The 13,418-nt window shown below is 39.8% G+C and overlaps 1 protein-coding gene and 1 long non-coding RNA gene across 2 annotated transcripts in view; one reads left to right on the top strand and one right to left on the bottom strand.

Moving 5' to 3' along the window:
* Positions 1–13,418, top strand: part of LOC134287614 (uncharacterized) — a 144,865-nt gene that overhangs the window by 52,988 nt on the left and 78,459 nt on the right. The window lies entirely within an intron of this gene.
* Positions 5,637–13,418, bottom strand: part of LOC109419307 (neural-cadherin) — a 363,889-nt gene continuing 356,107 nt past the window's right edge. The window contains 1 exon segment of the mRNA XM_029871312.2: positions 5,637–5,774. The gene's annotated coding sequence lies outside the window, so the exon portion shown is untranslated.

Below are 13,418 nucleotides of genomic sequence, written 5' to 3'. Positions count from 1 at the left end.
GTATGTAAATTTCAACAACTATGTATGGTTCAATGTCTATGCAGTAAGTATCATTCATTTTGTTTCAAATAAGCCAAGAAGAATTAAAATTGAACGAAAGATGACAAAGATATCAACAAATCACTTTTCCATGTTTTACGATAGTGACCCCAAACTTTTGGCCGATACACCATTTTGAGGGGTGACCCCAAACTTTTGGTCGATGACATCAAGGATTAATTTACTTCATAACTTTTTTTCTAGATTTTTTAGCTAAGTTCTGTAAAAAGCAGTTGAAAGCTAATAGAAAATGGGTCATATTACCACTCTCATCTTAAAATTTGGTCGACCCAACTTCCAGCGACACTGCCGTAAGTTTATATTCATTTTTTAGTAAATTTGGCAACTTTGAGTTAAGTTTACATACAAATTTTTTTGAAAAAGTTTCTTTTAAATCATGTTCAAAGTTTCTTTGACTTATTATCTTTTGAATGAAACCTAGGGTTTCGAAATCGGACGCAAATTGGCGGAGATATGGGCCTAAAAAATGACATGTTTTTGAGGGGGAGACCCCAAACTTTTGAACGGGAGTGTATGCTCATCATATTGATAATATTCTCAGTTCGTTGGATCGGACTAGAATATTCTGCATTATTGCAAAGCTCAATCATCTGTCTATCATATCACTTATTTCACATTTTTTCGATGAAATACATCCTCATATTTTTTTTTGTTAACGACTACAAGTCTTACGTAGTGCACACTGACCATGATTGTCTGTGTCATGATGGCCCTTACGCTTGCCTCTATGATTCATTTCTTTGTACTGAAACAATTTAAAGCACGTTTTTATTCAAATTTTCAATGAACTTATTAACACAAATATCACTTATACATGTACACGCATTTTTATTGGTAAAAATCCATGAATTTGATATATACATTTTATTTATACACTCATACTCGTTTTCCACGCTGGATCACACATAAAATCGATGGACCTTATATAAACTATGTGTATCTACACATGAAAAGGGTTATCTATGACAAATTGCAAAAATCTATGTGAGCGACACATGCATACAATATTTGAAGTTTTTTCAGTGTATGAAATCTAAAAATTCAAACAAGGTAACTTGTTAGTAAATGGTACCTGTTTGCATTAATAAGCTCGACTGAAAAACAAACCTCATAATCCAGCTTTCATTAGATATATCTATTCCTGTAGTTACAGAAATGATTATCTTTTGTTATTCCAATATCTTGTGCTTTTGATATACTGTACGTTATTCTCCTCAATAATAGTTTCAATACTTCTTTAACTGATCAAAATTTGTCTCTTCCTGTAAGGAAATTATTGTGCAGAATTTGTTGTTGAGCGTACTGCTGAACCTTGTTCTCTAACTTGTGCCACAGTTCTTGGCAAGATTGCCCACTCATTAGCAAAAATGGCACTATATGCAGTGTTAGGCAATCATAAGTCAAAATGCCCCTCCTGACAACACCCGATACATTTTATATTCAAAGACTTCAGAAGTGATTACTCAAGAACTCACTGTACTTGAATCGCATAAACATTTAGTGGCATTCAATAGGTTATAAAGAGCTTTTTACTCGAATTCCTGAGACTTCTAGTTAAGCCGAAAAATTTCATTTGTTATTGTTCGATTTTTTTTAAAATATCCAATTCAACTAGCCATTTGACTAGCATGATACTTAACAGGTTAGTGGTTAGCAACTGTCTAGCTTCAACGAATGCTTTAACTGTTATTTTGACTTCCTATCTTGCAAGCTACCAAGACAGTTTAATTATTCTCACACATTGATGTTGATTTTCTTGAAGTTACATTTTTAGTCTTGTAACAGGACAAAGCATTAGTTAAATCATGTCTTCATGTTAATTTGGTTTCAGGAGCCAACCCTTTTTACGTCTCGTAGATTTATTATACTTTACTGAGCAATGATAACTTCAATATATATCACCTGAGTTGGGTCCACAACAATCTCAGTATCTGCTCAGTTATATTCGCATTTGGAACATATTCAAATACTATTCGTTCCTGTTTTTCTAGTCACGCTCAGCCTAAAGTTTAGTTTTGTCTTTCGCCTTCTCTGCTGCCACTTAATTGGTGTGAAATTTCATTTTTAATGGTTCAGTTTAACTAAAAAGCCTAGATTGGAGTTCAAGAGAAATCGCTCAAGAAACTTCTAGAACGATTCCTGTCAGAAACTTTCTACGGTGACTGCCATTTGAACTGTCATTTCTTCGCAATTGCGTACTGCGATCGAAGAAAAAATGGTTTCTTGAGTGATTCAGCCAAGGGATTTCCCATGCCTCAAGATAGGCTGTGAAATTCCTTGTGATCTGCAAACAGCCCTTAAATCTGCGTTGGCTGGTAATCTGTTTCTTACGAAATTTACGACACTGTTGCGTTTTTAGTACTGTAATTTTTAATAACACAATTCGCCTTATACGGCTCTACAAAGAAACGACTATATCTGCCTTGCAGGTCTTACCGCCTTCAACGGCATTTCCACCTTCAACGGCTTTTTCCGCCTTCAACAGCTTTTCACTCTCCGACGGATCTTTCCGTTATCGACAGTTTTTCGCCTTAGTCGGCTCTTCTGCCTATAACATTTTTCCTGCTTTCCGCCTTCAACGGCTTTTCTATCTGTAATCCTTTCCGCCTTTTACGGCTATTTCAAGAATGTCGCCTCCATTAGCTTTTATCGCCTTCATTGGCTTTCATCGCCTTCACTGGCTTTTAACAGCAACGGCAAAATTTGATTTCAAAATATTGTTTCACCTCTACGCCTTCCTCGGCCATCCGGTTAACAAATCAATACTTCATTCATCATTCACAATCAACAAAACTTAGGTTTTCTTCACAGTTCTTTATTTCTTTATATGACAATAGCGATTGTCATCGATTTGAACTAAACAATACCGATCACCATCAAAATCTCTCACAGGTTGATCATTGTCATTAGTCGAAGGTACAAATAGATTGTTTGATTCATATTGAACAGTTAGTACACAATATTTACCATTTTGATTACAATGTTGAAATTCAATCACAAGTCATCACCACTCTGCATGCACCACACACACACACACCACTCATCTCTTTCTTTTTCCAAAGACAACACTTCCCGAACCGAAATTAAACTAATTTCACATGCACTGTTCACCGTTCTCGTCGCCAATGTGAGAATCTTTCTCTGTAATGATTATTCAACAACTGTATTCATTATTTGTATACACTTTATCACCGATACTTCAATATTACATACAATGATTCACACTCCAGACAACAATAACAACATCTCCACATATGACAGATACTCAATGTAAACATACACGCTAAACGTAATAGAGTAATACAATAATTTATTATGTGCATACCACAAGGTACCACAGTTTTCAAACTTTCTGAAAGAGCGAAAGAGATAGAATTTCGCCATGAGGTGGTCTACAGGATCATCTTGCTATATAACTTGATTTAGAGCGTAGTGTGAACGTAGCATTACGATAGTGTTGAGAGTGTATGTGATATCGATTAGCTAGAAGGTTCATCATACGTCTATTGTTGTATGTTACTTGTATGTCATGCTGGTATGCGCAGCACGGGAAAGTTCGAGCAGGGGTTTCCAAACTTTATGGCGTGGCCCACGTACGTTAAGTACTTTTGTATTTCTCCATCCACTAGATTTTCTAACATCGCATTGTCGAACGTAACACTACCTAACAATTTCTTCAGCAACTCCATCAGATATTTCTTTCTGAGTTCACCCGTAGATTCTTCTTGGAATCCTTTTTAAGATGCTATTTCGGTATTTCATCCAAGAATTTCTCTTTAGTTTACTCCTTGAATTTGTGATTTTTTCAAATTTTCCCGTAATATCCTCCGGGATTGCGACAGAGGTTACCAATGGATTATTCGGTATATTGTTTTAAAAATTATCCAGGATTTCTCTCTGCATTGCATCTGAGATTTCGCCAAGGGTTGTACAAATGATTATTAAGGGGAAAGGAGGGTGGAGGTTTGTTGGGTTCTGGGCAAAGTATACACTCCACACAAATTTAAAAAAAAAATGTATGGACAAAAGCCTACGAGGGGGAGGGGTTGGTTTGTCTGAGATGGCCAAAAATAAGCCTACGTAGTTTATGGACAGCGCCCTAGAAGTTTTCTGGAGTTTCTTCCGGAAATTCTATCAGACTATTTTATTTATTTATTTATTTCAAGCATACCCACCAGGAATTCTCCAGCATTCTTGAGATTTTAGTAATATTTCATCCATAAGTATTCTCAAGATTGTTTTAAAGTTTCTCTCATGATTTCTCGTTAAGCTCATCTCAAGATTTCATTCAGATTTGTTTAAGGCATATTTTTTTTCCAAAAAATTTCTGAAGGAGGTTATCCATGTATTGCTGGAACATTTCCTCCTGGATTTTGTTGCGGGATTTCTCCAAAAGATTGTATCCGCAGTTCATTTCAGGATTTCTATCGGAATAGATTTCAGAATTTCTTCCAGTCATTTTTACTGGAGTTATTTCCGAAAATTTTCCAATATTTGTTCTTTGATGTTTTATGGATATTTTCCCAGAGTTCCTCCTAAGAATTCTATCAGAATACTTTCCCAGTTTTTTCCGAAGATTTTCCTGGATTGAACCCACAGTTTCTTCCGAAATATCTCCTCAAAATCCTCTCGAGAATCTAGGAATTCTCCCGCAGCTTGAGCTGGGATTTCTAGTATTTCCTCCTTAAATTTATGTTTTCGTAAACTTTCTCTCGAGATTTCTTTAGAAATTTCTCCCAAAGTTTTTCTTGGGAATTCCTCCAGAGTCTCGAGTTCCTTTCGGAAATAATTTTTAGATGTTTCGAGGATTTTATCCAGAGTTTGTCCTGGAATGACATCAATAGTTTGGCAAGGAGATTCCCCAGAAGATTGCCCCCATACTGCTTTCGCATTTCCTCCTGGAATTTTCCGCCAGATTCCTCCAAATGGTCTCAGGATATCTCTTGGATCTTCTTCCAAGATTGTTTCAGCAGCTCCTCTCGGATTATTGTCGGAGTACCTTCAGAATTTATTTCTTGTTAGAGTTGCTCCGGGATTTCCCCAAGATGTTTTCCTGGGATTTCTTCAAGAGTTAATCCCAATATTGTATCAATATTTCCTATAGAGTTTCCTCATAAAGATTGAACCCTGGGTTGCGTGAAAAAAATCCCCTTTGAGTTCCTCGTTTCTCCAATACCTCCTCGTGTGTCGGTCACAGCTCGCTCCCGATTACATATTGTCCTGAAAAGAAATCCAGGGATTTCCTGGCGCCCCCGTCATCGTAGCTACACCATTGCCCATCTCAACGGCCTTCCGTTGTTGGTTCGCGCTAAAGAATATTAATTTGAACAGGAAGCATTGCATATTAAACACAGCAAAAGGACTTTTCTCGCCTTCGGATGAAAGACATCCTTCCGCAGGAAAATTGATTTCACCCCCCGAGTGTCATCAATTAGCGCGAATTCACCTTCGGGTCGTTAATGATTTCTATAGACAAGCGGGCAGACCATCGCTCCGTAGGGAAAGCATTTTCTTCCGGACTCACCTGAATTGGGTTGCTGGTTGCTGTTGGGCCGGGCCGAGGGCGCCCCATCGCGGGCTTCCACTTCCAGAGCGTAGGCTCCCTGCTTCTCGCGATCGAACACTACCTTGGTGAAAATCTCACCGCTTTGCAGATTAATCTCGAAGAAGTCCTTGCCTTCGTTACGAGGCGAGTCCACGATGTAGTAGTACACCTGTAATTGAGTCAGAGCGAGGAAAGAAAATCAAGCAATTAGCCTGGGGCTGGCTGGGGCGGTCAGAGAGAGAGAGACAGAGAGAGTTCAACGAATCCTGAAGCGCTTAATTTAGTGTAAGTTCATTATTCTGCGCTTTCTGTGACCGAGAAGCGGGTTATTAGCTAGCTGCTTGCTAGATTCAGCGGAGAAGATAGCGCGATTCCAGACTACCTCTCAGGTTGCACTACTGGCTGGTGGTGCCGGGCTGCTTGCTGACCGGGCATTTTTCCAGATGCAATAAAGTTGTCAGTAATTTATCTTCCCATCGGTTCTTGTTCCTTGGGATAGCGTGGCCGGGGAATATTTTCCCTTATAGATTAAATGAAGTTCTTTCTTCGGAAAAGTGCAAAGAAACCAACAAAATAACAAGTGAATTTGCAATTTAATTGAAATTACTTCGGCAATGCAAATTAAACGTTTTTTTTTGCAACGAGGAAGATCTCAATTATTTACATACAATACCGCCAGTAAAGTCGTTAATTAAAATGGCGTATAGAGAATATGGAACTGAAGTCTGATCATTAAATGAAAATACGTTATTTATATTGTCTATATATTTTTATGCAATAGCTAAGATAAAACCTAATTCTCAGCGTATTGAATTATGAGTTCAAAAGTAGTTACGGTGAATGTTGAAGATTATGCCATTTATTCCTAAGTATGATCTGATCGAATTTGTTTAAGTTATCACACTTACTTCTGAATTGCCTGAGTTGCCTGTTTTGACGATATTAGAATACCAGAACTATTTCAGTAGTTTTGGTAAGCGATTTTGCTGAAGTTAAGTACAATAACTGTCATTAATATGTGGTAAAAGTGAACACTTAATTTTTGCTGATAGTTTAGTTATAAACTGTTCTAATTTTGTCACTACATAAACTGTTCAATTACGTACTCCATCTGCTCTATCGATGGCAAATACTGCTAGCCAAGGATTGAGTGTTTAGCTAGAAATATAACCTAAAGCTGTTCTCCTTCTGGCTGCGAATTCTCAAAAGAAGACGACTTGAAGAATGAATTCGTTGAATTTATTGATAATTCCTATAGGCAGTGCAAAATTAGCATGTTAAAACTGTAATAATAGATTCAAATGCGTACGATTTTGTCAGCCTAATATGTAACACTAACAGCTCATACTGCCTGAAGTGGATCCGTTTCCACTGCTTTTTCGCTTTAATTGTTAAAGTGTTCTACGCCGAAAATATCCCCGCTCATGTGCCGTGTTAGACACACTTCGTACTGGTATAGGATACACCAGTAACAGAAAAACACGCCTACACTTATGATGGGCACAATTCCTAATGGAATTCCTGGAGAAAACAATAGAGGAATCCATGGAAATAGCTATTTGAAACTTCTTTGTACAAAAATCCCTAGAGAAAAAAAATCTCAAATCTAAGAGGTATCACAGGAGGAATTATTGGAAAAATTCCAGGTGATATTCTTGGAAATATCCACGGGATACTTCCAGGAAAAGTTACCAGAGGAATCACAGGACGAAAACCTAAACCATTCTGTAGAAACCTCTAGAGGAGCTCCCAAATTAATCCTTTGAGTCATTTTTACAGTTATCCTATTGCAACCCAAAAAAAAATCCCACAGAGCATCCCCAGAGAAATTCCTGAAAAAATCCTTGGAAAACTACTTAAATCGATGGACCAATGTTAACCTGAATGACGGTATATGGAATGTAGCATGCACTCCAGAAGAATTCCCAGCAAGAATTTCTAGAAAAGTCGCTGATGGAATTTCGAAAAAAAAATCCTGACACAATATAGAGGGATATTCCTTGGGAGGAATCCCAAGGAGAACCCCTGGGAAATCCATAGAGCAAGCCCTTTTTGAATATATATAGAGGAATCCTGGAGAAATCCTCAGAAAAAAATGTTTCAGTATTTCCTGGAGGAATAACTAAAGGTAACCAAAAAGACATTTTTAAAAAAAAACCCTTAATTTTTTTAAGAAATCTCATGATATCCGGGGAAATCCTCATATGAACCCCGGGTAGAATTTCAGAAAGAATTCCAGCAAAAATTCTAAAAGAAATCCTAAGTAGGATTATTGGAGAAATCACTGGAAACACCCCTAAATGAATTTCTGTAGAAATTTCTGAAAGAATCCCAACGAAAACTTCTAGAGGTATCACAAAAGGAAAGCCTGCCAATAAATCATAGGGTAACATCTGAAAAGATTCTTATAGAAATCCCCGGAAGATTTCACGGAGAAATTCCCGGAGAAATTCTTAGAGGAAAACCAGCAGTAACACTTAGAAGAATCCTTGTAGAAATTCCTGGAGGTGGGAAATCCTTAAGGAATCTCAGCATGCACTCCTAGAGAATCTGAAAAAGAATTTCTGAAAGAATTATCAAGAAAATCCCAAGATAAATACCTGGATAAATCCACGGAGTAAATCTAGAAGGAATGATTGACGAAACCCCTACAGAAGTATTTGGATAGCCCAGTAGAAGTCCCTGAAGGAATTTATGATAGACATTCTTAAAGGAATTTCAGGAAGGTTCCATGCAGGGTTTCGGATAGATTTATGGAGATTTAAGGTGGCGCTCAGGAGAGTTTCAGGAGGATTTCAGAGGTGTTTCGAGACGTTCCAGAGTGCTTTGGTGCGTTTCAGAGGGGTTTTCAAGGGACTTCAAAGACTTTCAGAGGAGCTTCAAAGAGTTTTCAAAGGAATTGCAATGCGTTTTCTGGCATTTTGGACGCCAGACTTTTTAGAAATATAGCCTTATAGGGGGACCACGAAAGATCGGTAAAAGTTACTGCGTGTTTAGAACTTCTAGTCTGATGGGTGTTTCAGAGAGAATCTGAAGCATTTCAGTGAGAGCTCCAACTAAGCTTTTTGGAGTGCCAGCGAGCTTGTTAAGAGCCTCCTGCGGGTTGAATTAAGTTGAAAGTGCTTCAATGCCTTTCAATGGATTTTTGAAGGGCCTAGGGGATGATAAAGCGGGGAGGGAGTGTTATGACGGCTGCTTGAGAGGAATTCTGGAATTGCTGGATGTTCAAGCCCGTATGAAGTTGATTATCAATATTAACTTCTTTTCTCGATCAGCCTGGATAGCTTCGTAGTGTCGGTGGCGATTGTCTCAATTGTCTGAGAATAACACTTCGGACCGCCTGTTCCGGTGGTGAGATTCCACCAACAAGTGACCCCTAATTCAAGGTGTGATGCGGCTTTATGCTTACCGTGCCCAGGATTGAATGGCTAGGGGGGGTCCAATAAAAACCTAACCGTAAACGGAGCCTGTGGAGTACCAGGGCGCCCTCCACAGTATGTTGCCCTTACTGCACCAACCGGAGCAATGGTGCAGTGGACCTTGTGTTTCTCCGAGACAACCAGTTGCCCTTCTTTGGTTTCACTTGAGGCTTAACAAGGGCAGGATTATGAAGATGTTGTTAATTAGTTTAAATTTTCACCAATATGGTTTCGCATTATGCGATTTACACAGTGTATTCTGCCGTTTTCCAATCGATACCTATCTGGTTTTATTGCTGCTGTTCTTTGTTGTGCTGTTGTTGTGAAGAGTTTATTCTTGCCTAGTTTGGGTAGTGGCTACGGTTAGGATAGCTCAGATCAATCTTCAGCATAATAGAACAGCAACAATCAATCTTTGCAGACTTATGCAAAGTGGTACAGCCCAAGTAGCTTGATCAAAGAACCTTACTTCCGTAAGGGAAAACCTTGTGAACCCGATGTTTGCTACTTTCAGTAAACATGAAATGGTGAACTCGCATGTCATGCCTCGAGCCTGTGTGCTTGTCAACAACGCAATAGTTGTTACACTTAACTCTGAATGAACCACCAGAGATGTATGTGTAATCACAATTGATTTATCTGTTGGAAACCTTAACAGGAAATACATACGTCTATTGATCGGTTTATTTACCGCATGACGAACCATCCCCTACGAAAGCTTTCAAACACGTCATCGCATACTGTACTTCAAAAGGCCTTCCGCTAACTATTGGCAGTGATGCTAATGCTCACCATATCATCTGGGGCAGCTCGGACATTAACTTGAGAGGCTCAAATTTGATGGAGTACTTCAGTAGTACAGATCTTGGATTACTTATCATAGGCAACCGCCCAACCTTCATTATCTGGTAGAGAGGAAGTGTTAGACATAACGCTTTGCTCTAGCAGAGTTAGTCACGAGCTGACCAATTGGCATGTGTCAGATGAAGAATCTTTATCTGACCATCGCCACATCTTTTTTGAACATTTAAATGTTACTTCGCAAACATTGCGTTTCAGGAATCCCCGGTCAACAAACTGGGATCTTTTTACTGACTTGGTTGCGGCCAAATTTCATGGATACTCACCATCCATTGACACTCCAAGTGATTTAGATGATGCCGTTGATACTACAACGACCTTCATCATGGAAGCTTTTGAAGAAGCACGCCCTCTACGGTATGTGAAGATCACAAGAGGAACCCCTTGGTGGAACTCTGATCTGGTGAAACTCAGGAAACAATGTAGAAAGAGTTGGAACAGACGACGTTCGGCTGATTCGGAGGTTTTCAGGTCCGCTCGCAAGGCTTACAGGAAAGCTTTCCGGTCTGCTGAACGATCCGGCTGGAAAAACCTTTGTACAAATGTTTCCAGTTTGAGTGAAGTCAGTCGGTTAATCAAAATCCTTGCGAAATCTAAGGATTTCCTAGTGAACGAACTTCGTTTGCCAAATGGCGATCTGACTTCCTCTGATGAGGAAGTTCTGGAATGCTTATTCAGCGCACACTTCCCTGGATGTGTGGATTACTCGTCTCGGAGTATTGTAACTATAGAATCGATTGAGTGGGCACTTAATAGGTTTGCTCTTTTCAAATCTCCTGGACCAGATGGGATTTATCCTATTTTGGATTTGATTATTTCAAACATGTTTTGAAAAATATGCAGTTTTGCTACAAGGTATATTCCCAAATCTTGGCAGGATATTACTGTGAAGCTCATCCCGAAACTGGGTCATGCGTCGTATGAAGAAGCATAGAGCTTCAGCCCTATCAGTTTGACCTCTTTCTTCTGAAATGCTTAGAACGCATTGTGGATCATCACATCCGTGATGTTCATCTGGCTAACGTGCCTCTTCATGTGAATCAACATGCCTACCAATCTGGTAAGTCCACTGTGACTCTTTTACACATGGTTGTTTACGATATCGAGAAAGCATTTGCTCAAAAGCAATCCTGCTTGGGTGTTTTCTTAGATATCGAGGGTGCCTTTGATAACGTGCCTTTCGATGCCATATTGGAAGCCGCACGGGGTCATGGTATATCTCCAATGATTTCCAATTGGATTCACCATGCCAAAAACCGACATCTCTTCTCGACATTGCGTCAAGCGGCGATTAGGAAATTGAGTGTTTGTGGATGCCCCCAAGGGGGAGTCTTATCACTACTTTTGTGGAATCTCGTAGCAAATACGCCTATTGAGGCAACTCAACATTAGCGGTTTTCCTACTTACGGTTTAGCCGACAACTATCTAACATTGTTAGTCGGTATGTGCATCAGCACTTTTTTCGACCTGATGCAAAATGCCCTTCAGGTTGTTGAATGTTGGTGTCGCCAATATGGCCTTTCGGTCAATCATCTATTGTTCTTTTTACGGAAAGGCAAAACCGTAATGGTGTTCGACCTTTGCATCTCTTTGATTCTGAAATCGATGTGACTGATTTCAAGCTTTCACCTCATATTGAGTTCAGAATCAAGAAAGCTCGTATGGCGTTCGGGCAATACCGGCGAATTTGTACCAAAGGGGTCTAAAACACAAGTATATCAAATGGATTTACACAACTGTGGTTCGGCCAATATTGGACTATGGATGTCTTGTATGGTGGCAAAAGGGCGAAATGAGAACGGTCCAATCAAAGTTAGGCCATCTCCAAAGGATGTGCTCAATGGGTTCCGAGAAGTTCCTGAAAGTCAATGGGCAATTGTAGAAAAATCTTAAGGGGTTTCAAGGCATTTCATGTCACTTCATGGGAATTCATGGGATTTCAGGGAGTATCAGAGGGCTTCAGGAGAGTTTAAGAGAAGTTACGGGGATCCTAAAGGGGTTTCAGAAGGGTTTCAAGCGGTTCCAAAGCGTTTCAGTGGGTGTCACGGAGTATCAGAGAGTTGCCGAGATGTTTCTCAGGGGTCTCAAGGGTGTGCTAAGACATTTCAGTGAAGTTCAGAAGTTTTCAGGGAGGCTTCAGAGAGTTTCAGAAGGGGAGAGGTTCCCGGAAGGAAATGCTGTTCTCAAGAGATGATCGCAAAGATTTCAGGGGGTTTCAGAGGGTTTCAGAAGGTTTATCTGGAGTTTAGAAACGGTACCCAGGGGTTTGAAAGAAGCTCCCGAGAACTCAAGGTCGTTTTCATGTGTTTGAAGGGGATTTCATAGGGCTCCAAAAGAGTTCCAAATAAGTTTACGGTGGTCTCCGGGCGCTTCTTTGGGTTTCAGAAGAGTTTCGATAGTTTCAGTGTATTGAAGAGTAGTTTTCGGAGGTTTCCATAGGTGTATCACAGAGGTGTCAAGGTTTCCATTCCATAAAAAAACGGTATAGTGCAACTTCGATTGTCGTGAAACTTGGTGGGTTCTTCGAGAATAATTAGACCCATATTTTTTCATTCGGTCATTAGGGTGATCAATTTTCAGATGCATGCTCTTTGAACATGGATTTTGAAATGATTACCTGTTGTCCCAAGCAACACTCATGCCATACAATAGTTACGGCAGCACAGATTTTGATTGTACACATGTTAATTTGACGCAATTTTTAAACAATGCTGGAAATACGATAAGATTACTTCTACACAACAAAAAAAATGCGCTGCCGTAACTGCCTGCGGTATATAATTCGTGCATGGTGGCCTCACAATTGGATCTCGTGGAGCTCCATCATCGATGTCATCAAAAACCGATAGCGACAGAAATTCGGGAGCGAAAGTGGAGATGGGTCGGCCACACTCTACGCAGGGGCGGAAACGAAATCTGCAAACAAGCGTTAGACTGGAATGCAGCAGGACATCGCAGCGGAGGCAGATCCAGAGCCTCATTGCGGCACAGCCTCAACAACAAAATCAAGCAAGTCAAAAGAAATTTGACCAGGTGAAGGCGATGGCTGGCAATCGCCCAGGATGGAGATCTTTCAATTTGGCCCTCTGCTCCACCGTGGGTGCCCAGGACTGAAAGTAAGTAAGTAGTAACTCTTATATGACATGTGTGTTGCTGGGGATGGTTATAGAGATCTAATAACCTATACTCAAGACAGTTCTTGGACACTATAGACAGTTCAATAAGGTCTCTATTTCTCCCCCCGTTCTTCCAAGTTAGGCCAGCAAGTTAACTTTTTTCCATTAACTCTCTTTAAACCTCACTTTGTCCTCGTTGAGGCGAACCACTGTAGATGGAGAGAGAAACTTTTTTTCCACCTGTCATGGATACGGAATTTTGACAATAATAATTTGCGACTTGAGAGGTTTGCTGAGAGGATATAGAACCATGTGCTTCAATATCCAACTACAAGCGATTGTCAAGGTTTGCAGCACATTTCCATACGAAGCTAGACCGAGAGAATAGAAAGGAGAGACCGACGGATCTGGCGATG

Source organism: Aedes albopictus, chromosome 2 (assembly GCF_035046485.1).
Source record: "Aedes albopictus strain Foshan chromosome 2, AalbF5, whole genome shotgun sequence".
In the NCBI taxonomy this organism is placed as follows: domain Eukaryota; kingdom Metazoa; phylum Arthropoda; class Insecta; order Diptera; family Culicidae; genus Aedes; species Aedes albopictus.
This window is presented reverse-complemented; position numbering and strand designations above follow the sequence as displayed.